At 42.9% G+C, this 25,189-nt stretch overlaps 1 protein-coding gene across 1 annotated transcript in view; it reads left to right on the top strand.

Moving 5' to 3' along the window:
• The first annotated feature begins 219 nt into the window (after window positions 1-219).
• UNC13C (unc-13 homolog C) overlaps window positions 220-25,189 on the top strand; it is a 1,168,779-nt gene continuing 1,143,809 nt past the window's right edge. The window contains exon 1 of the mRNA XM_069222447.1: window positions 220-972. The gene's annotated coding sequence lies outside the window, so the exon portion shown is untranslated. The remainder of the gene's footprint in view (window positions 973-25,189) is intronic.

Raw genomic sequence — 25,189 nt, 5'->3', positions numbered from 1 at the left:
GCACCACAGGTCTGTGAAACGCCGCAGCCTGCACCATAACCAAGATATATGTCAGACCACTGCTCTCAGTCCAGCACCACATCCACCCGAAATTAAGTAGGAGGTTGCAGGAGATGGCACATACATATGTAATTTGCTGCACTCACCACGACGTGGGAAGGGGACGAAATAAAGGCGGGTCTATGATTATTAAGGAATAAAACAATTCAGTGCCTAAGTGAGAAGCTCCTAGGAGGGAGCTCTGTTAGACGGCATGGCAATGCGGTTGTCGCTCAGGGTCACGCTAGGGTGATAAATTAAAGGTTGGGTGAGGCACGGCTCGCGCAACAAGGTTTCCTGAAAGAGCTTGCAGGCGCCTCGCGCCGCTCTCATTTCTCAGGCTAGCGATGCTCCCGCTTGCTGCTTGCTTCCAGGGAGAATCACATGTGTCGTCTCTGGGAGCGAGGGCTCGCACTAATCCTGTTTCACTCGATCTGTGAAGCTGGGGGCTGGGCTCCACGGGGGAGGGTCGGGCGAGTGCAGTGAATGCTGCATCCAGTAGCAGCAGCAAGAGAAGACAACAATGTGTGAAGTTCCCAATCTTGCAGTCACCCGGGTGTTCAGTGTTTGATGTGTCTGGTTTTTAGCAGTAGTAGGAATTGCCGCGTTCTTGCTGTGCAGAGGAAGGTACCTCGCCTCAGTCTGTGGCGATAGCTTGGCATGGCGAGAGCATCTACGTGCTGATAGCGAAGTTATAAGAATGCAGTTGGCGCTGCCTTGGGAACGCGCTGGAATTTAGCAGCACAGATACCGTGGCAGACTTACATCATGCCCGACTGCACTTGAGTCGATTCACTGTGAAGAAGCTTCTTGTTTTATTGTAACGTGCTGTGGCTGAGTGGAAAATGAATGGAAATGTGTACTCCTGCAGAAAAAGGAATTCACTTTAAAACAGTGGTATGCATTTTGTATTTTATGGAACACTTCAGAAAGGTATGTAAACCTTGTACTATGTTACAGTGCCTGTTTTTGTGAACATTTGTGTGTAAAACTCGTTTAATGCAGATTTTACTATATTCAATGTACTCCTGTTCGAACATTATTTATTCGTATCTTTAAAATGTTTAGAGAAATGTGTAAGGTGTTCATTGAAGCTTCAGACTTTTAGCTACGACCTCCAATCACGTCACTATACATGCCTGCTTGCATCCAAACTAGGTGAACCCTACATTTATTTTTACATTTTCCATAAAGCTTGTGTAAAAAATGAAATCTGCCTCTATACTTGTACGTATACTTAAAGATGTGTTTTGTGTCGAACACAGGCATTCGTTTTTTCTAAGCAAAGTGTTTCCACTATAATGCACCCATTTCAAGAAGTAGTTGTTTTTGTGCTGCTGAAAAATATTTTATTTCTAGATCACTGTGGGATTAATAATAAATGGAGCTTTGCTTCTGCCTGTCCATTTCTGGCTCTTGATTAATCTTTCAAGATGAACAACACTCAGCAGCTTTGCATTGAAGAGAAAGCCTGCTTAACACGTATCCTCGAATCTGTCAGAGGCAGACATAAAACGCTGCTTTATTCTGGAGGGAAAAATCGGTAACTGAATGTGTAACTGTTTATCTGCCTGAGCCATGCTAGGCAACAATGAGCACAGACCCTGCTTTCCTTTCATGGTCTAAATAAAGCTTCTGGGTGCAATGCCACCTCCAGAAGATAGGGTTACCTGCAGTCTAAATCCTGTTATAATCAAGCAGACCTCATATGACCAAGATATAAAAAACTGCTGATAATCCAGGCTTCGCACGAATTAAAAAGTACAATGCCTCTACAATTCCAAGTGAAACACACCATGACTCTTAAACTTCATTGTTACGAGAGATCCAATTTACTCACAAGTAGGTTGTAATGCAAGTGTGGCTGCACAATAGTCCAATTTCGCAACCGTGCATTATGTTCGAGGTTTTTATTAAAACATAAAAAGCAGAATCTATGCATTTTCATTGCCGCTGTGACCTGTTCTGGTGCTGTATTTTGACACCGAGAGGGTTAATAGCAGAGTTACAGATTCTGATACTTGACATAATCCCTTGCTTTCATTGGTTTCCCTGCCCACTTGATTTAATCCATCGCTTTCATTGGTTTTCCTGCCCTGAAAGCCTTTTTATCAGATAACATTTGACTTATCTGTAAGGTGAAAGGCTAGTCTCATCATGCTGCATGGGTTTAAGCCTCAGACCCAATGTGGATTTAGGCAGACAGAGCTCTTAGTATTTTGTTTAATGCTCACTGTCTTCGGGGACGAAATAATGTGCGCGAGCAACCAATGAAATGAAGTGCGTTTGTTCCAGAACTAATCACTAAAACGCCCTATTTTTCTGCCAGAAAAAGCCGCTGCTGTGCTGGCGGAATGTGACAGAGATGCTCACCGGAGCCTTTCTGTTTTGACACAATTTTCACCGCCGTGGCAGTGTTTCGAAACGTGTTACAAATGGCCAGGTGGTGTTGCCATTCTCTCGTGATTTGTAGTGCCTGGCTGCCTCGGGGTTGATGTCTAATGTCGATAGGATTCTGAGCTGCGCACTACGTCACTTCGTACCATATGGCGAGGCGGAGGCACCTATGAATCGCCTCGTCTCCCTCCTAGGCTCCGATAGAAACAATAGTCGCCTGTCGGCGCGGCTCTGTGCAGGCAGTGATTGCTGCGAGCATTCGGTGTGTATGAATAGGAAGTGCTAGCGGGCTACACACATTTAATGATTTGTTGCACATATTTTAACCCCCCAGCGTGGAGGTGGAAACTTATCACGGGCTTGCATTCAACGAGTTACCGCAGGGACAACTTCTTGAAGCTCAGTGTGAAATTAGTGCATAATGTGTTCTCAGGGGAGAAAGACATTTCATATACAATGATCCTTATTTGTTTTAGTTGACCGAGTCGGTATGGCCATGGAAACTTTAACTCAATAAGCAAACATAGGACTATTAGCTATGGAAGTTTGGTTATATAGGCACGCTCCTAAAACACAAGTGTCTGGTGTGCATACATTTCAAGGAAAAACAAAACTCGCAATGTGACACGCTGAGCACGACAAGTCAATCAAGGGCCCAGCAATCAATAGTGTAGCTGGTGCAGTGGCAACCGGGCCCAGGGTATGAGAAGCACCACACCTAAATTAGGACTTTTAAAAAAAAACTTCCCAACTATGGGAGGTGGGCATTTTCTTGCTTGCATTGGTGCCCATTGAACACTCCCTCTGCCATAATAATACTTACGTTATCATCACAATTAGACTCACAGCTGTATAAATATTTTTTCTTAATGTATTATATGCAATTTGGAGTTTGTGCATGCAGCCTCTTTAATTACCTTAATAATCCATATATACAGCCATCTATTAAAAATATGCAAACACGGGATTAATATATCACTTCCGAGGCTCCCCAGTAACAGCTCCGTCTGCTGCAACACATCATGTTACTAAGCCCTTATATTGTGTTGCCAGGCCAAAAAAAAAAGAAAAAAGAAAAAAATCATATGCGTGTTTCAGAGACTGTAATTAGGATGTCACGTCTTCGACATCAAGGAAAAAATGATTCGTGCATATAGAATAGAAAAACATGTCTACTCTATCATGCATGCAATAGTCTATGGTCAGGGATGTCGCAGGCTAAATGTCGTAAGGCATGCATAGGGAGCATCCATTTCATGCCTTTTGGGTTGTGACTTTTGCTAGGAAGCATGTAAGCATGTTTTTGCAGAAACATAAAGTAAATGACTCTTGGTTTTCTCCATCTCTCTTCACACTCAGCATACCGACATACATTCCCATAGAACACAGATTTCGAGAACACACATGTTGGCCTAGATTTCAGAGCAGTAGCTTGCTACAAAAGGTATGTTCCCTTTGAAACAGATTATGTTCCCAGTTGGTGCTCAAGAGTAGCAGTTAATTGTCTCATAGTGTAATCTGCTAGAAGACACAGGTCACCTTCTTCCAGCCAGTCAGGTGGCAAGGCACTTAACACCGCACAGTCATGCACAGCGAAGTGAAATGCTGCAAACTGCCCTCCGGCTTTGGAAACTGCCTTCCAGGCATTGTGATAATGCCACACACAAACCAAGCATGTTTTCTTGGCTACGTAGTGACATTATACAAAGCCAAACACAGAAACTCGCCCTCGGGAAATTAAATACAGAATTGCATTTCTTTTATATTTAAAGTGCTTATAAAAACAGACACTTGTATGCACTCACTCCCGGCATCCTAGTGCAGTGCCCTTCTATTCGGATAGTGGATGCCACTGAGTTTGCAAACACCCTGGGTCCCAAACCACCCCTCACCCACCAACGAGCTTTGGCTATCCCACCCCTCCATGAACCAAAGATTGCATCAACCTTTCCTTGGTTAGTGGGCCACTTGTGGCTAAGTCACAAGTCTCAGGGTTCCAGGGTCAAGGTGGGGAAAAGAAAAGACAACAGCCAGTAAAAAATTAAGGAGAAGATATTGGGCCTCCCCCACAGGAGGTTCACTCAGAGGTTTGCAAAACATAGGTGGAGGGTCAACGGGACCACTGTTAGATACCCAGGCACGCAGTCTAGCCAGACAGTTCAATGTTACCAAATTGTTACCAATTTCAGTACCTCCAGAATGGAGAGGCACAGTCGGGGCTTGTTGATATGAGTTGCCCACGACACATCCAGTTGCACGCAACAAGTTACTTGTCCCACACCTCCTGTGCCTCATCTGGGGCACAAAGGCTCTGGAGACTCCAGACAATCCACATGAAAAGTGTTCAGAGCTGCACCTCAACAAAAAGGAGGCACAACGTCAGGGGTCCGCTGATCTGGGTCGCCCTGACCCTACATTAATTCCCAAGCCAATTCCCAAAATGGTACCTCCTCGGAAAGAGGCCCCAGTTTAGTGAGTGATGACTTGAACCGCACCAGACACCTCCGGACTGTCTCATAGAGGATGTAAATCCGGCACCCCCTGAGAGGCACAACATCTAGCACACAATGGCTTGAGTCACACTAGAAAATCTGGTTGCTCTCGGGAACTTGGTTTCCATACCTCTCTGGAATGAGGCACACTGTGTAGTACGCAGTGATGTGTACTTGCACCAGACTCCCCAGTCACACACTTCGACACAAGTTCAGCCATGCCATACGAGGCCAAGTGCAGCAGAACTCAGGTTGCACCACCACCTCTGAGGGTTGCAATCAATGAACAGGGCACCACACACCATGAGCATGCAGCCAAGGCTCACACAAGTGAAATGAGACACACTTGACAATAGTGGGTCCTGTGGGGTCCCGCACCGGGTGATCCTGTTAACACCAAGATGTTTTGGCGTGCAATGATCCCCACAATGAAGGGCCACTCACCTGAAGTGCGGGCAGTCCTTGGCAACCTCCACACCAGGAAATTCCAATCTTGAGTCACAATACTTAGGCCATGCTAACACCACTGCTGCAAGGTGAAGTCCAGCATATGATGTAGATGCAGCAGAGGGCACTTCTCTCCAGATATTACATGTCATCGATGTAAGTCCCTTTACGGAAGTCTTGGATTTCCCTGAGACCTTCTCAGTGAACAGGGGGCAAGCCAACCTGCTCTTGGAGGGTTACCCTTTGGGATGCTACACAGCAGCAGGAAATCAGCCTCAGGCCAATCACTAAGCAAGAAAGGGAGGGGGATCCCCTCCTTGGACAGTTATCCTTCTGGGCACAACAGATTCCTCTGGCAGTGTGCCCACACAGTCCATCTGCACCAGTCCCTCACTGTCGTAAAGGTTGCTTTGCATCGGAGACTTTAAGTACCCCCTAGTTATACTGCATGGTTCTTTTGAAGATGGAGTGATTCAAAAGGTTCTTGATTGAACCACAGATGTCTCCCTAAATGTGCTCTCTGTCCATCCAAAGGTTCTGGAATACAGATCTTTATCTTTATTGAGGCCATGCTCTGGCTCCAAGGCCCAGTGTCAAAAACCTCCCCCATAGTCTATCTATCCAGGCTCCAAATGGCAGGGATCTGTTGTTCTGGATGCCCAAGTTTTAAAGCGGTCACCTGGGGAATGCACAGATGTGCTCCAACCCGTGACCCATAGAAGGAAGTCTAATTTATAAGACACCAAAACCACCCCAGAACCTAGAACTATCCACTTCCCAGAAGTGGCATTTCAAGAGCATCAATGACAAAACCAACTTTACCATCAGAAGGGGTTTGTCACCCTGAGTCCAACGATACTAAACATTATTAGGCTGGTCTCCTGCAACCCACTATCACAGCCAGACTTAATAAGACTCATTCTCCCATGTTACCTTAAGGGTAAAGCAGCACTCATAGGTAGTACAAACACGCAAGGGTGTTTGGTACTCGCTGGGTTCATATGCCCTGGCTTACAACAATGCCTGCTGGTGCATGTGGGCGCTTTTGTTAAATCGACAGCAGAGGTGCAAGTGTGCCAATACCGGTTTGTTCTATCAGGCTCAGTTCCTATATTAGGACACTCATGCACAAATATCCCCCCTCTGGCAAGTGAGGCTAGCTCCTGTACCTACATAGGAAAACCACCAGGGTGCAAGTTGCACACCCAGGAGAGTGATACTAGTCGCCAATCACACATGGCAACACCCATGTGTAAGTTGCTCCTGCCTCATTTAAGCATATGATGTCCTGATGGTCTTGAGGCCAGCTATGCCAAGCTCCCCATATATATGAACTCCCAAGTGCACATGGGCATGGAGAGGGCCCCTGGGCATTGCTCACTATATGATCTGTCACCACGTGACAATGTTCCCCTATTGGCAAGCTGTGCCAGGTGCAACATACATGAAATCACCCATTGTGTAAGTGTGCATCCACTGGCCTGGTGTGGCAGGCTCGGTACCTCTGAAGGACCCATGACCTCTGTGCACACCCTGGGCTCTGCCATGGCAGGACCGACACATGTTGGTCAGCGCTACCCCCTTCCAGGGAAAGACATGCATGTGCACTTCCCCACTGCCCATACAGGGGGTCAGTGCCCATGGCCCACGACAACTAGTAGAGGACTGGCCCACCTTTATGAATGCAGACAACCTCCCTTTAGGTAGGGGACACCGGCATTGGGGTGCTCCCCTGCCCGGCCTGTGTACACCTTTTTGTACCCACCCTGCCTTCCGTCTACCACCAGCCCTGCCATCGGGGTTCTCTTGGAAAGGCGTAAGGCAGCTCAGAGTTGGCGTCACATCACAAGTACCACCCTGACCGCAGGCATGTTAGTGCCCCTGCAGGCCTCTTCCATAGGCCTAGGACAAGGTTAACGAGTCTCCTAGGGGGTGGCACACCCAGTGCACTTCTCCCTAGTAGTCAGCACCATACCCGCCGCTGGCATGTGATCTACCTGTTTCATAGTGCCCTCCTGAGTACAGCACCTCCATAATGTCCATACCCGCCCCTTCTTATCATAAGCAGGATGGGCATGCCCAGTTTCCCACTGCCAAACAGTGGTGAAGTGCCCAAAGTCCTAAGGTCATGCACAGAGTCAGCAAAGACTGGGAGAAAAAAAGCAAAAAGCTTCAAGAAAATTCCCTTAGAAGAGCCATGTCCAACAGTACCTAACAACTGTGTCTAGATTTTTCATCAGCATTTTGTTATCAGCTTGGTATTATCGTAATTGGGGATGATTAACCTTGCTTTTCAATAAAGACAATGCAAAAACAACTATCTTGAAGCAAACTATGCAAGCAGGGATTAACTGGACTACAGTGCATAGCAAGGTATCAGTTACTTTTCTCAGAGATGAACTGGAGCTTTCTGAGCAATTTATACACTACTTGTTTTCTCAAGAGTACCCAAAACTATTTATTTATATATTTACTTACAAAACACATCAAACACCCAAAGAATCATTTTACTTTTTTAATCCTATATTTAATGTTCTTCTAGATGGTGACATGCTGCCTGACATGGAGCACTATTCTGTGTGGTAGAACGTCCGTACTACTGCCTAACATAGATGTGAATTGTTTGGTTTTCAAACATTAATCTTTTGTATCAGTATTTAAAACTATAAGAATTCTTATCCTCATGTTAATTGATCACACCCAAACATACATATATCATAGGTGTGTCCCCTCCTAGTATGGTTGTTTGAAGAGTAAACTCATTAGACTTTCTTAAGCTTTCTACATACGATAATTCTTCTGCCCTTTGAACAAATGCTACTCCATTTTATGTCTTCTCTTAGATTTCTAAATATTTTTTATTCTGTGATCACCAATTCTGAGCACAATAATCTAAAGCTATCTCCACTTATTCATCACTGTTTGAAGTTAATAATTAGTTTTTTTCTCTTTTTTACTCAGTTCACAATATTTATAGGGTTAACAACAGGAGGAATGCCGCTATAAAATAATTGCCTGGCACCCAGTTCAGGGTTCATGAGCCAACTGAGGGCATCTAGCAAAGGCAGAAGATAACGCGCATGCCATATCCACAAACTCTGTTTGAAAATGCTTATGAGGTCTATGTGGCCCCTAGATTTTTAAGAACAATACTTGCTCCACTTGCTTTTCGGTTCCTACTCAAACTGCACTCTGCAGAAAACATAGGAGCATATTTACAAGCCCCTAGTGCCACCGGAGCGTCATTTTTTGTGATGCTCCGGTGGTGCTGTGCACTGCGCCATATTTACAAGGAGGCACTAAGCCACTTTTTGTGGCTTAACACCACCTTCTAACTATGGACCCCTCTGACACAGTTTTCTGCGGCAAAGTGGCATGCAATGGGTGTTGCTGTGGGCATTCCACTACAACACCCATTGTTTTTGATGCTGCCCCAGATTTACAAAGGATCGTAAATCTGAGGCAGCACCAAAAACTAATGCCACTCCAGGGGTGGAGTTAGCATGGCGCAACAATGAGAAATACTTTTATTTCTCCTTGTTTTTGCTTTTTCTATGTGTTCTGCATTCTGCAGCACACAACGAAAGAGCAAAAGGCCATGAAATGATTGTTTATGTGCAGGAAGGTGTCCTTTCATTCAATAATAGCGATTTGCTACTTCTATGACTGCTGCAGAATTCAGCAGACATAGAAGTGGCAAATCACCATCCTAGATTTTTTATATGCAGGAAGGAATCCCTGCCTGCACATAAACAATCATTTCCTTCAAAGCAGACACCCTTGCACTATGGTGCAAGGATGCCTATGCTAGCGCTGACAGCTAAATTTAGCGCAAGAGAAAACACAGGGGTACACCGTATTTTTGGTAATGCGGAGCATCCCTGCTTTTCAGAACTGAGGCAGCGCAGTGCTGCCAATTTTGGGACAGTGCCGGTCTGCACCAGTTCCTTGTACATATGCCCCATAGTCATGGTTGCAAAAGATAAGCCAGCTTACCCTACACCAGAGTCACAAATAGTAAACTATTTTATGTGCTTCCTACTTTCAAATACATTTACTTGTTAAAGACAGCTGAGTGCTAACAACTGAGGCCCATGTGTTTTGAGTGTGAACACTTACTATCTTCGTTAATGCCTACGCTAGACGTTTTGTGGCTGGCTAGAGAATCTCCAGCATTTTCCCAGCATTTTTTTTAGTTGATGAATGACATCAGTCGCCCAGTTCATGTTTGCTGTCAAGTGCAGCATCAAGATCTTGGCCAGCATTACTGTGTTACAGCAAACAATTATCAGTTTTGTACTTTTCATGTGTAATTGATTACACTGGGTGTTCCCAGATAAGCATCAGAGACGAATCCATTCAATGTCATTAGCCAAAGGTCAGCTGACGGTCTAGTTGCAGTGCATTGTCCTTGATATGAAATTGGAGCTGCTCTCTCAATCACAGCATTGGCAGTTTGGGAGAAAGTGTTGGATGCACTGCTGCTGAGCTTCAGCTACATTCGGACTCAACCTATTCACATACGGAGATGAACTAAGAGACTTCCCCTTCCGCCACACCCACACAATTATATTCTGTATAAGAATTGTAGGTACTATTTTAGAAATTAATAACTAGGTAACACAGAAAAATAAAAAAAGGAAAGCTGTAAAAACGTATCTCTTTTCGGATTTTCTTTGAACCACCCCTAAGTGGACAGATATCAAGTGGACTCCCAGAATAGCAAGCTGAGTGGGTTGGGAATTGTCCTTAGAGGTATATCAGCAGAGGTTGTCTCTTTATCAGAAGAATATGTAAGTATTTAATGGTATTGTAAATTGCAGTTTATCCAAGTGTATGATAGGAGATGACACTACCTAATGAATTTGTATCGTCCTTAAGCAAATCAATCACCTAAATCTGATTATAAGTATTTTTTATGTTCATCTCAGTCAGAGTTGAGGTTTCAACAGCATCAGGTTGAGGTAGAGCGGCTTTCTGTTAAATTGTATGGTTCAGATAGATAATCAAATTGATTTTCCATCTTCTATGTAAGATGTCCTCTCCCTGCTCTGACATCTTAAGGAATAAGAATGTACCCGGGGATCACTCTACTATTAGTTCTCTGTCAGCAAAGGGCAACGCCCATATTTGTATCTGATCTTTATCAAGTAGCTGCCACAATAGGTACCCAGTCAACTCTGATGAAGAGCATGGAGTTAACTAGTGTCAGAACCTCGAGGAGCTGCTGAGGAAAATCTTCCACAAACACCCAAGTTGAGGAATTCTTCTCTTTCTGTAACAAAATTGAAGGGTCGAAGATTTAGCTCGCTAGTTCTTAAGTGGAGGCCCATGACGAAGCAAGAATCCAAGCTGGGCAAATACCTAGGGCAAATCTCATCCAGCTTTCTAAGGCTGAAAATGGGCTGGAAATCTGGGACGATATTGTGCAAATGGGTCAAAACTTTGAAGCAATTCAGATAGTTCAATCAAAACAGGCAGCCTGACACTTTAATGGGTCTGCAGAATTGCTGGAATTTTTAGACTTTTAAATGACCTTGCTATGAAGCATCACAATATAAGAGAAGGTAGGTTTAACACAAAGATGCCACTTGCTGGTCATTATAGTCATCCAGTACTTATCTTATATTTGGGGACTGGTGAAGTGAATCTTCATGCATGAGCGTTTCTCTTTGTGAGACAAGTAATTGCCATTTAAGTGTGAAGAGTAATGTTGAGAATTCCACTAGCAGACTATGGGAGAGTGAACACGGTGTTAGTGTTATGTCCTCAGCATCAAGGCAGTTCTCTGACAAAATGTGTGATCGTGCTATAATGTATAATGTAAGAAAAACGAAATTACAACTAAACAACACATAAGTAAAGAACACAACAATATTTGAAAAAATGGATAAAAACACAAAAAGGGAGTAAGAAACAAATACAAACAACCTAACCAGTAACTATGAAGAAAACACAAATTCCATAGAAAATGTAAAAATATATGTATATATTTTAAAGTGTTATACTGAGAGTTAACTAGGCTCTAGCTGTTTATTTTCTGATTACACTCTCGTTTGATAATCAGTTTGTCCTGATAAGAGATCCTACCCTCACAGTTGGAAACAATTATTATTCTCAAAATTATCTAGCAGGGCTAACGGGGACGATACAACCGAGCAAAGCTCCATTGAGCTTAGGAATATTGGGCCTCATTACAACCCTGGCGGTCAAAGACATCCATTAGGGACTAAGAAAAGTCCTTAAATTGAGCTCATTGCACCTTCACCAGCCAACATAATTTTATGTGAGCCTTGTAGACATAATGGTATTTTGCTAGATGGCAAATGATTTAAACTACAGCTTTCGGTGCTCTTTGAAACTTTTAGCAGTAGCTGACAGTCACAAATAAAAGGTGTTCCAATAATCGAATTTGGGCCTCACACATGAGGAAAGATAACAGCAGGTGCTTTTCAATCTCCAGGATGAAAGAGGAGAACCGTTTCAGCATATGGAGTGTAGTGACATTCACTGCATTTTTCTTGAGAATACACACAAAACCTGTGACCCAAAGAGATATCTAAGGATTTTGCCTTATAAACTGGGGAAGATGTCATTCCAAGACTGCCAGGACAAAGTGGCCTGTAGCAGCATTCTTTATTTCTGGCAATAATTAGCATTCTGTTTTATTGGCTTTTAATTTGCAAAACTTACTTATGCCTACTATCCCTACTGGGGATTAGGCTGTCAACAAGGACTCTCCAGCCATCTCTGTCCTGGGCTTTTTATTCAATCCGACTCAAGGTGTAGCCCATGTCCGCTACATAAAGTGTTTCTTGGCCTTTCTTTTTTCCTTTACCCTTGAGGGTTCCAGGTCAGAGCTTGCCTAGTGGTGCTTGTTGGAGGCTTGCGGAGGGTGTGACCCATCCAGCCCCAGGGTCTTTTCATGATTTCTTCAAGAGCAGGGAGTTGGAAAGTCTGCTGCCATAGGTCAGTGTTGCTGATGGTGTTTTGGCCAGCTGATTTGGAGATTTTTCCTCAGTCAGGTGTTGAGGAAAGTCTGGACTTTGTTGGTGGTGGTCACTCTTGCCATCCAGGTTTCTGCTCTATAAAGAAGGACCGATTTTATGTTGGTGTTAAAAAGCCTGATGTGGTTTCCAAAACACCTAAATGGACCCTGTGGTCTGGAGACACACGCCACGATCTAGCCCTAACTTACACCTCAACTAGAAAACACCACACAGTATGTGAGGCATAAGTAGACACCCCAAGATGTTATGTAGCAGCTGAGAGGGTCCAGGCTAGGGGAGACGTTTTTCCAAAGAAATTTTGTTAGGGGATGGGACAGGAGGGGACTGGTGGTGGCCGCTGACTACGGGAGACAGCCTCAGAGCCCTCCCCATGTGACCCCGATCGTCACAGTGAGGGGTGCTACGGACCAGCACACCACATCACTAAAGAGGGCACCTCTATCCCCCCACCTCACTGACCCTGTTCATGGGCGCCATCCCCCCATCCTCAGTCTCTTGATCAAGCTCACTTCCGCAAGACAATAACTATCCTAGATTCGGTCACCCTCACTCGGAACTCCCAATAGGTTAACCCACACCGCTGGACGCAAAGCTCTACCTTCTTCTCTCACTCTTCTTCCTCTCTCTCACTCTATGTTTCTCAGAATTTGGATTAAGTATTATAGATAACAACAAGAGCAGCGTTCGATGCTCAGATGTATGCGATACCATGTTCTCCACATCAATAAAGAGATTAAAAATAAAAGCCTGATGTGGTTTTCAGCAATACGTCCTTGGAGATCCAGATCTTCAGGTGATTGTGGATTCTTGCAGTGAAGTCAGCTTCTGTGCTGTTCTGATTGACCATGACACTGCCCAGGTCAGTGAAGGACTTAACCTCTTCCAGGGAATCGCCTGCAAGAGTGACAACAGTTGTGCTGACTGTGTTATCCTTCAAGATCCTGATTTTCCTCCTGTGGATATTGAGGTCAAGCTGGGCTGATGTGGCCACATTGTTAGTCTTTTCTTGCATCTGCAGATGCTATGGGAGAGTAGGGTCAGGCTGTCTGCAAAATCTAGGTAGTCGAACTTTATCCAGAGTGTCCACTGGATCCTATTTCTTCTCCTTTCTGTGGAAATCTTCATGATAGTCTATGCTCAGGAGGAAGATAAATGGCAGGAGCAAACAACCCTGGTGGACTCCGGTCCTCCCTTCCAAGGCTTACGTGAGTTGTCCTTCATGGACTAACTTGCAGGTCATTCCCTCATAAGAGTTCCTGTTGAATCTTACAAGTTTATCTAGCACACTCTCTGTCCAGGTTGTCAAATGAAGTTGACATTGAGGGAAGAGTTCCAATCCATCAACTGCTCAATGATGATGTGCAGTGTTGCAGTCTGATTTGTGCAGGATCTATCATTTTGTAATCTGGCTTGTTGGTCTTGCAACTGAGTGTCAAATTGTTCCTCCATTCTATTCAGGATGACTCTTTTGAATATTTTGCCTGGGATTGATAGAAGAGTTATCCCTCTGTAATTTGTGCACTCAAGTCACCTTTCTTGGGAATCTTGATGAGATATCCCTCCTTCAAGTCTGATGGCACCCTTTCGTCTTCCAGATCCTTCCAAACATGGGGTAGAGCATGTCTACTAATGCTTCAATATATGCCTACAGTGCCTCTGCAGGAATGTTATGAGGTCCCGCTGCCTTCCCATTTCTCAGATGTTTGATGGCTTGCCGTATTTCATCCTTGGTTGATCTGCTGCAGTCGATTAGCAAGTCAGCTGGCTGTATGTCTGGTGGAGTCTGTGGCATGGGCTGATTCACCAGTTCTTGAAAGTGCTCCACCCATCTTCATTGTTGGCATTTGTTCCCCATGATTGCCTGCCAGCTTTGTCTTGAACACATCTTTTTTGCTTGCTGTATCTGCCAGAGAGTTTCCTTGAGAAAGCAAACAACCATTTATTGCTGAACGTTGTGCGCAGTTGTGAAAAAGTAAAATGTGACACAGATGCAAGAGCCCAAATAAACTACATCTCATATGCATATGACAGAGCATTAACATGAGCATTGGTTAGAATGATGAACCCTGTGGTACCCGAGGGGTGACTCCACCTTAACAGACATAGAAATACCCAGCTTAAGGAACTGCAGTGGAGAAGTCCAGCAGGACCACTCCTTCTGTGCCACCCTGGTCTACAATGTGGCAAATCTTTCTCATGGAAGCAACATGCCCTTTCAGGGATTTCTTATGTAAATTGCCTTTCACATAGATAGTTGTGGTCTTCTAGTAAAGCAGACAATTGCCAAAGTTTTCTTAAGAGCTTTGATCAATGCAGGAAGAAGGATGGTAGGATGGTAGTTGGCATTATTTTATGGCTCTAGATTTGGCTTTCCAAGGGAGGGATATAAGTCCCTTATCTGCTTGCGCAGACATGTCCTCCTCGCTCTGGTCCTCTTCTTGTCCTGACGTTATGTCCAGAGCCTCAGCTAACCTACTTAACCAATCCTGGTGATGCACTCATGCTGTTAACCAGCATGAGAGAAACAGTAGGATTTGAGTGAGCAGCCTCTCTTGGAACTCCCAAGGGCACTGTAGGCTTCTGCAGGCTCTCAACCCAGCTGTCGAAGACAACTCGTTTAGAGAGGTTTATAGTGCACATGTCAGGCTGGCCATCGCAAGACGGCTGGCCAAAGTGACATGCGCACTATAAACTAGTGCTCGGACAACCCACCACTGCTGCCACTTAGCAGGCCCCGCCCCGTCCTAACACTCCGATCAGGATGGTTTGATGAAAAATAAAATGGTAATTAATTAACTTCCTTACCATTATATTTTTTGGCTCTGGGGCATTCCTGTGGGCATTTTAGTGGGGCAATGCTTCTCCACTCAAATGGAGGAGCCACCCCTCCTGAACAGTTTAGAAGACAGTAGATAGTTCCACTTTTATTGCCTTTCAAAGTATACTCACTAGCAAAAGCGTAAAGCACCTCATATAAATATGAAGTTAAGTTAGATGTTGTTATGTTTCGGGACTTCACTAACAGTGCACTAAGCATTCCTTTTTGAGAGCCTAATGCCATATTAAAGTTTAAAAGTCCACTCAGATTTAGGGAGGCATGTGGACGCCTTTGAAGTGTGGGTATGGCTATGTGCAAGCAAATGGTTCTGAGGAGCATGAGGCTCTGATTGTTTTCTACAGCTGTTGCAACCGGTGCTTAAATGGGCCGGTACACTAAGGTACTGAGTACCTGCAGTTCTTTAGTATGAAAGTTTTATCTGCACTTCTAAGCAGTGCTGCCTTACTTTCAATTGGAAGGTACTCTGGTGTAAGATTTCCCACTTTTATATTCCCATTTCAAGCACTGGTTGCAGCTCATCTTAGAATGCCAGAACGTTTTTATGGGCAAGCGCAAAGCACTCCGTCCATAAAGTAATCTCTCTTTGGGCTTCAAACCACGCCCAGGTCCCGTCAGTCTTTCTCATTGGTTCCTGGGCTTGGTCTTTAAAATCTGCTTGCATTCATTTGTGAAAGGCATGCGTGCGTCATGCCTTTTCCGGTGTGTAGCCCGCCTAAACAGCACTGGTAAACTACTAGAAGCATACGAGGCTCGATGTTTTGAGCCTGGTTTCTGGACTACTTTATCTGTTAATTTTCCCTGCAGCACCATCGCGCTGGGGTTTACATAGCGCGATCGCGCTCCGTTATTTCATTTTCAATTTCTGTGCGATCGAGCTGCATTTTACATAGCGCAATCGCACTGTGTGTTTTTTCTTTTAATTTGTGTGCCAAGAAAAGTTAGGTTATGAGTTTACAATGCAAATAGCTCCAACTCGAGCAAATGCGAGCCCCGTTGCATTGAAAATGCTTGTTGAACATTGTTCCAGCTTTCATAAATGTGAAGAGTGTAGACTTTAACTAATGCAGACAGGAAGAAATACTGGAAAAAAATCCTGGTTGCAAAAGCAAACAAATATGTACAACAATGCCTTCATGTAAGAGGGGCCTGAAGGATACTACACTTTATTAACAATACACGCCGGAATGGGAGCTAATATCCTGCCAAGTGAGATGCTAAAGCGAGTTGAGCAATGCCTGGGAAGCAAACAGGATCAAGGGCTATATTCTGCTGGCTACTTAAATAATTGTACTAACAATACAAACAGTGTTTCACATTGCACATTTCACCTCATCTAAGCACTGCAAAGAACAGTAGTTATTACCCTGTCAGGTGGCATTCATTGAATTAACACTGGAAGGATGAATGGCTGAGCTGGCCCTCATCCCTCCCCAGCAACCACCACAGAACCTACCTATATATTAATTTTAAATGTCCAACTGCAGAGAGAACTGTCTATTCCTGTGACAACCCATAGATGTTCTCAAACTGAGATTTAATTCAATCTCTATCTGTCCACAAAGATCCTTCCGGCATCAAAAAAACCCTCTTTCAGGTAAAGGAGGACGCTGACATTCATGCACAGGCCTTATCAGGTCCATTTTGTCAGCTATCTAACCCAGGGGAAGCGATTTTGGCGCTACTCTGGAAACAAGAGAGAGTATAAGGTGTGAGTGTATTTGTGTGTGTCCTCGAAAGGCTTTCTTCAGATAAACTCTAATATGCCCGCTGGAGATTTTACCGTGATTGTTTATATAATCCACTCATCTGGAACAAACCTGTCCTGATGCTACACCAGAAGTTACAGCTCAGTTACTCACCGAAATATGCTGAAGGGGTTACATGTTTGTATAAGCCACACATTTGTTAAAACAAATAATTAAATTAGAACCGGTGACATTGATGTACAGTGAAAAAGGTCTTTGCAGCAGCCACAGGGTTCTTAAAATCAAATAAAATACCCTCGTGTAGGAGAAAGTAAAACAAGTGTCCAACGATGGTGATGTATTTTTATCCAGCTAATTAAACAAGAAAAAATAGCTATGGAGGGAACAGCAGGCAGGATGAGTGGGATAAATATTACCTCAATCATGTTGGGACCCTCGGATGGGCACCGATTCATTTGAATCAATGTGTGCTTGGTCCGTTCTCCACAGAAAGGATTGCAAGTAACGTTTGGCCTATAGTGGACTATTAAGGAGCCTGCAAAGAAGAGATACACTGAAAACAACAAATGGTAAACACTAGCCGGGCTCCAAGCCCTTTTTGTAAACAATAGTGTCTCACAAGTGAGAGCGCATGCGCTAGTGCATACCCTCGCAGGCTCAAGCCTAAAATGCCTAAACAAAGGCCATTTATACAGTTTCTTAAAAGAGGTGCATTATTCCTAACAGCTCCATAAACATTATTGTCGTTGTCCAGGGGAACATATCTGGTCTGTTACCAAAAGTGTTTTCTCATTTAGCACAGATGAAGCATTCATTCTATAATTAATCTCTGGCTTGAAACACTATGAAAGCCTCATGTCTGAATATAAAAAACAGATATACTAAATACGTTAAATTGATCAAAAATATGCTGGAAAAATCACATTACTGGTTGACATATTTTGACAGTATAGGCCAGACAGATAACGTTATCACTTAAGTAATACATTTTATCCTCAACCAATTTCATATATGTATTGGAAACTCTGACTTCTGCTGTTACATTACAATACAGAAAATAGCAGCATTTTATGCATCCTTTATGCCCGCCAAGTTTCTTGACTGAATGTCAGGAAAGATCTTGAGGAGCTGCAAAGAAAGTGAAGATCATGGGGAGTTTGCCTGGATAATATGTACCTATCAAAAACAGCTGAAGAAAATTTAATTTCCTTCAAGCAAGGTTTTCCCCCATTCTTTAGTCTTGTGTATGTTTCGAGTATTAAAGCTGATTCAGAAGCCCCTGGTGGTACGCTTGTGAAGATAACTCTTTTACCTGCAAATACCAGAAAATAAGCAATAGTTCATCCTTAACCAGCAACACAAAAAACAGACACACAATAAAAAGTATATTTTTCTCTCAGTTTCAACAAAAGAAAGACACATGGGGTATGGCTTAAACCTGTATACATTTTTCTCAGAATTGTTCTTTAGTAGGATTTTTCATTTGTTACTAAGTCTTAAGCGCAATATCTCTATACAGTCCTAAATACAGTTCTAAATACGAAGGGAATTATTTAGTATTTCAGCTGTTAAGAGCGGCACATCAGTTAGCATATAAAGAAAATTGGGTGAGTCTTGTTCCAGGTTGAAACACTAAGAAAGTGACAGACAGGCATCATTGCAACTTGTTAAAACTTGTAGAAAACATTGGACATCAATGTCTCACTGGAAGTTCATCAATAGAAGAACAAGGTAATATTAGATGCCTGCTTGCAACTCCTCATCCAACTTTGGTTGATCGTTGTCTAATATTCTGAACCTTTCAACAAGATTATTGAATACTAAATGTGCATCTGAATTTCTTCATGCTTTTCTCCCTTCCACGTGAACAACCCACCTAGCATATTTTTTCACTACCTTGTTGCTCTTGAACAAAGGCAAGGCTACCCCAAATTATTTCGTTTTTCCCACTATTTAAATATGATCATATCAAGAATGTAATGGAACAATTTTATTGGTGATCATGAGCTGAATCTAACATGACATCACTTTTGCACTATGTGTCACTATGTGACATAAAGTAGCCTTTTTCGAAAATCAGTTTGCACCTTTTGTAGAATCCTATTGACATTTATTTACTCACGTATTTGATGGTATAAAGGTTCCACAAACCCTTCACAAAAAGAACTATGCATGAACAAAAATACGCCTGGTTCTGCTCTCATCCCCATTTAAAAAATGTTAATATGGAGCCTGCCCATGCATTTAATATACAAGAGCGTGCCTTCTTTTATTGAGAACTGTTTTCAGAACTAGATGACATTTCACTACAATATTGGCCAGTCTATCTCAGCGGACAGCCCAGATGGTTTCCTGTGAACTGATAATTGAAATCAGATGTTGGTGATATAAGCCTTACCATTAATTTGTACAATTAGAGGACCAGGAAAAACATGTATGCCTTTTTGAGTCCTTGATCTAGTAAGGTCAGAAGTCATATCATAATTTGGCATATGCCTTTAGTCAACTCTCTGACCCTGATTCAGAAAGGTAAATTTACACTTTTGTGTAAGTGTACTCATCATTTGGTATCCACAAACTACATGCTTCTTTTTACTAATAATTTCAAACTTCAGAGACTCCACACTTGTGGAGGAGACTCCGCACATGAAAATATAGGCCTGTCCTATCTTTGTATGTGCTATGTTCTCCGCCCCAACTGCTGAGCCCCCTCAGTCACAAAATTACTATTAGTAAAATTAAACTCATAGTTTGTGAATACCAAATAATAGCAAACTTACACAAATGTGAGTTTACCTTTCTGAATCAGGTTCTCTGTCTTTTGAATATGGGATTGACAATGGTGTGTTTAAAACCTCCTGGACCAGAACCCAGGAAAAAATAAATGACACATTATTAAGGTAAACAGTCGTTCACTGTCGAAGCTTCGCTTGTGCCCAGTGTCGAGGTTACAGATAGTTACTGTTGGTGGCATCAAACTAATACTTCACTGGTTTGTAAGGCTCATGTCACCACCAACTGTACATCTGAATATTTTTGCAGGAATAACATTGGGCCCACCTTTCTCCTTATTATGTTATGTTAAATAGACTTATAGAGGGCATGGCCGCCCCAACAATGGAGCTTCCCAGCGCTAGCCACGGGGTTAATGTACTACATCAAACAACTGAGGGAAAGAACCTCCTAATTACTGAAAAGCCATGTTTTGAGCTTTCTGTTAAACTCAAGGTAATGCTGGTTATTTCTTAGTTTGAGAGGCAAGCTGTTCCAGAGGGTTGGTGCTAATACTCTAAAAGAGCGGCCACCAGTCCTTTTGTTATGTAAGAAAGGAAAAATCGCCAGGTTAAGATCAGCCGAGTGAAGTGCTCTGGTTGGTAGATAAGATCGCAAAAGATCGAACAGGATGGGATAACCTTGGGTGTTCATGATTCTGAGCTGAGGGCTTTGAATTGAATTCTCCTTTCCAAAAGAAGCCAGAGGAGTTTACAAATGAGACGCCCAATGGAGAGGAGCTTCGGAAGAGAAAACAGCAATCTGGCTGATGCATTTTCAACCAAGTGTAACCACTTAAGGACAGATTTCTTTCAAGCCAGATACAGAATGTTACAGTAGTCCAAGTGGTATGGAATAAGAGACTAGATAATCAACTGGTGAATATGTGGTTGAAAGAGGCTAATAGTGGGTTTCAGCCTTCTCAGAAGACTAAAACATGTACCTGCCAGAGTAGTTGCTTGTTTCTCAAGGCTAAGATCATTCTCCATCCATATGCCCAGGTGCACAGGTATTTCCATGTATATTTAGGCAGGGGGGTGGCCCCAGGCAGTCTGGCCATCACTGTTTTCCCCATGACTGAGTACGTTTGCCATAAATAGGATCTCTGTTTTACTTGCATTCAGTTTTAGGAACCCATTAGCCACTGACAGCATTCATCTCTAGAATTTGGTAATGTCTTGAGAGGAATCAGCAGAGAAAGCGGAAATAAGTTGGATATAATCAGTGTATGATATAATCAGGATCCCAATAAGTCTTACTAACTCAGCCAGAGGTCTAACATACAAGTTGAATAGTGTGGGGCTCAATGAGGAGCTTTGAGGAACCCCGTGTTCCAGGATTCTGGGAGATGAAGAAAAAGGAGGACAGACAACCTGGAAAGAGCAATGGCTAAAAAAGGATTTGACCAAAGACAATTCTTTACCTCGAATGACTTTATCAGAAAGGCATTGTAAAAGCACCTTATGAGATACGGTATCAAAGGTGGCACTCAGATCTAAAAGAATAAGGGCCACCGAGCCACCCTCATCCCCATACTCAGTGAAGTATCTCAGTAAAAGACAGAAGGGTAGATTCTGAGCTATGATTGTACCTGAAGCCATTTTGGGAGATGTCCAGAAGCCCATTGGCTTCTAGAAACTCTGTTAGAAGTCTATTAAAATGTTTTTCAGCCCCCTTAGCTAGAAAAGGGAGTAGAATAATAGGGCAGAAGTTACCAGGGTGGGAAGGATCAAGGAAATACTTTTTCAGAAGAAGGATAACTTTTGCCTGCTTCCACACCCGGAGTACCATGGCCATAGACAATGAAACATTGACTATTTCAAGAAAGCGGGGAAGAAGAGAGTCGTGTAATTTCAAGATGGCGTGTGTTTTCAGGGGATCATTCAGTGAACCCATCTTCACAGAGGTTCATAGAGCAGAAAAAGAGGATAAAACCAGCAGAGGTAGTTCAATAAGAACTGGCCAAGACAAAGCCCCCCTTTGACATTCAAAGGTGAAATCGGGACATGTTTTAGGCAAAAGTGTAATTGATTCTTTCCACAAAGTCTGCTATTATACTACAATGATCATTAGAATCCTCAACTGACTTGATACAGGCCAGGGTGGGTAAACTATTAACTGTACAGTATATTTCTTTGACAGGGTTCTTACTATTTGAAATTTTGGAAGAGAAGACCTCTGCTCTGGTTTTCCTTTTTGATAGGCTTTAAGTGCCGTCAAATACAATGCCTTTGCCCCTGTGTAATAAGATTTTCTCCACTTGGCCTGAGTGCCTTACAGCGTTTTTTCTCAATGATCAGAGTTTTGTAGAACCAAGGAGGAAAGGGCTTACTCCTGACCTTTACCTGGTGGTAAGGTGTAAACTTGTCAAGGGATGAAGTAACTCATTCCTTCATGTTTGTATCAGCGGATTCTGCATGTGAGTGTGTGTGAATGTAACTGAGGGGAATAAGATGAGATATATCATCCAAATTTAGTTATATTCAGGTATGTCAAGGCCTTTTAGATGTAAAGGTGCATGTAGACATAGGTTTAAGACTAGATACTTGAAGAGACATAGAAATAAGGTAGTGGTCAGTCCATGCCATGGGTTGGGGGGGAGACCCGAACATGATGGAGGTTTGAAAAAAATGGTTCTAAAAGGTGGCCCACTAGATGTGTAGGACCTTCCACTAACTGACACAACTGTAGTCATGCTAAATCAGTCATTAGCTCCTGAGCTCTGGTGTCATTGTGTTGATCAAAATGAAGGTTAGTCTCCCCTCTATTAGAAAAATTGGTGGATTTAAGTGCTAGTGAAGCTACTTGATTGACCAAGGAGCATTCCATGGTTTTAGACAGGCCAGGGGGTCTATAAATAAGAAGGCCCGAGAGGATAAGATTCTTACTCGCAGTGGCCTGAAATAGACCATTTTCACAGTCTAAAATAGGACACTGTACCAGACTGCAACTTATTGAGGTATTATAAATAATGGCTAAACCACCTCCCCTGCCTGTTGGTCTATCACATCTAATGATGTTGTAGCTAGGGGGCAGAGCCAAAAGGGCTACAGTGGAGATGTCGGGACCAAGCCATGTTTTTTTGATGATCAAGACGTCAGGTAGGCAGTCATGATGACGGACAAAAGAATGGCAATTAATAGCACAAATGTTAAATGGCTCCATCCATGCATGGAGGTCCACAGACGGGCTTGCCTCTGGTGTGTCCGCAGTGTGCATCCGCACATCAGCTGTCATTAAATGTTGTTGCAAATAGGGAGTAGGCAACATGACCAATCAACTAGAATGCTGCCTTCTCCAACCTGTGGGCTGGAAAAAATGGCCTGGAAGAAGTTGAACAGTGTTCCCAACCCGTTTCTCTAACAGTGTCTTTAAAAGCAGTAAAAACACATTAAAACAGCCCCCAAATGAACCTTCAATTGAGCCAAGCAATTTGAATGCAGTTGAGGATCAATAAAATTGGCCTGAAAAACAGAATTGACTTTGACTTGGCTTTGGCAACCATGTACAAGTTTGCACTCAGTGCTGAAAGATGGCACACAAGCAATGTTGTCTCTTTGCACTCACACAGATCTCATTTAATAGAGGTTTGCTTTAATTTTCTGTAGTCTTTCCCTAGTGACACCTTTTCTGTACTTGACCAAACACAACACTACTATTAATCTCTGCTCTTACATCACCTTAAAATAAACACAGTATTTCATTTATGTGGATTTCACATGTATGATAGTAGTCTATAGCAAATGAGACATGCACAAGATTTACTGAAGTAACTGACACATTCTTGTAAACATTCCATATATCAATGTACAGTGACTTTATCTTGGTTTCGCCAGAACAATCAGATGGTCTTGTTCCAATGTCCCATAGCAGTTGTTAATGCTGTACCACTTAAGACATTGATCAAAAGTAAAGGTTCACACATGATCTGCATATAAAATTGCAGAAGCCCAAGCCACAAGTATTGCAGCACAACTGTCACAGTGTACCAGAATCACAATACAGAGGTTCTGATAGGCAGTACAGGGACACAACAGGAGTCCTGTAATTCAAACAATATCTAACTCTCCCTAGCTATCAGTAGCCTGTGACCTTTGAAGACAGTATTTGTAGAGTCAGGACAGATGCAAGGAATGTGTTTGAACTTGAATTTCAGGAAGAGACACAAAAAATGTCTGCAAAGCTGTTCTTGATGTTTGGCTCAAAGGTATTCTTGTTTGGTTGTCTGGTGCGTCAGGAACACAGGTGAAAAGCTGAGCCCAGGGTGGACTAGCAACCAAAGCAGCCCTGGCAAATTTTGTCAGAGCAGCCCACATTGGATGCATAGCGAGCAAGCCTGACCGCTACATCGGGGTATTCTCCCCCACAAGAAAATGTAGTAAACAATGTCAAAAACAGCACATTCTAAAACACATTTTTCATTATATATTCCATTGTATTCGTTTTTAAAGCATAGTAAATGATATCCTTACAGTGTACCAGGATACTGTAATCTTTATTGGGGGTCTTGAATAATTTGTCTGATATCACTCTCTAACAGTGCGTCTCATTTCTCCATAGCCCCTCTATAAAATGTATTTCATTTGTTTTATAGTGCCTGTCTTACCAGGTCAGGGTGTTGGGAACACTTTACATCACACGCATACAGAGACAATGAATCATTAGTGTAGAGAAAATGTTACATATGACAAGGGGGACTACAAGTTGTAGGATTCACATGTAATCCATACTAGTTGGTATTTTTTTAAAGTGCTTGGTCTGGGAAAACATAAACTCATGATTCGGAATGTAGGATAGTGCTTAGGGTTTACTAATATCAATTTATTTCTACCCAAACAAACCCTTATTGGAAAAATTAAGATATTCAAAGACTCGGAAAAAACGTAACTTTCTAACATGTAACATGCAGTTTGCATGCATCCCTTTGATGGCAGTTCATAGGTCACTGTGCTAGATTATGATTGTAGCTTATGTAGCAGTTACAAAAGGGTATCTGTGACAAAAACAGTATCCCAATGATACTGTTCTGTGAATTGCCTTGTACACATTCTTTGAAGCAGGCATATTAACCTTCTGTACTACCTTAGATGAGTCAAAACTGCCACTAGACAAAACTATCTCCAGCAGGCACATTAATCACCTGAGCTATCTGTGCACTTTTATTGTTTTCTGAATACTGTTGGATATACAAGGAACTCTGCAGTGCTTTTAAATCTGCTGCACTGCTACAAAACTGCCTCCCTCCAGTAATAAAAGCACCCCCCTTCCCTTTCTAGCATCCCGGGAAAACACCTGATGCCCGCTATGGCCAGTCCCACCTTGGCTGAGCCCCAGCAGATAAACACAGGTCAAGAGCTGTGCCCAAACAGAGGTTTCTGAAGAGTCTTAGTTTTTGTAAGTACTAGTTTTATTCATAATAATTATACTAATAATACAGAACAGCAAATGAACACCTCCGCCACAGCCGCCATCCCAAACGTTCTCACG

Source organism: Pleurodeles waltl, chromosome 3_1 (genome assembly GCF_031143425.1).
Source record: "Pleurodeles waltl isolate 20211129_DDA chromosome 3_1, aPleWal1.hap1.20221129, whole genome shotgun sequence".
NCBI classification, from domain to species: domain Eukaryota; kingdom Metazoa; phylum Chordata; class Amphibia; order Caudata; family Salamandridae; genus Pleurodeles; species Pleurodeles waltl.
This window is presented reverse-complemented; position numbering and strand designations above follow the sequence as displayed.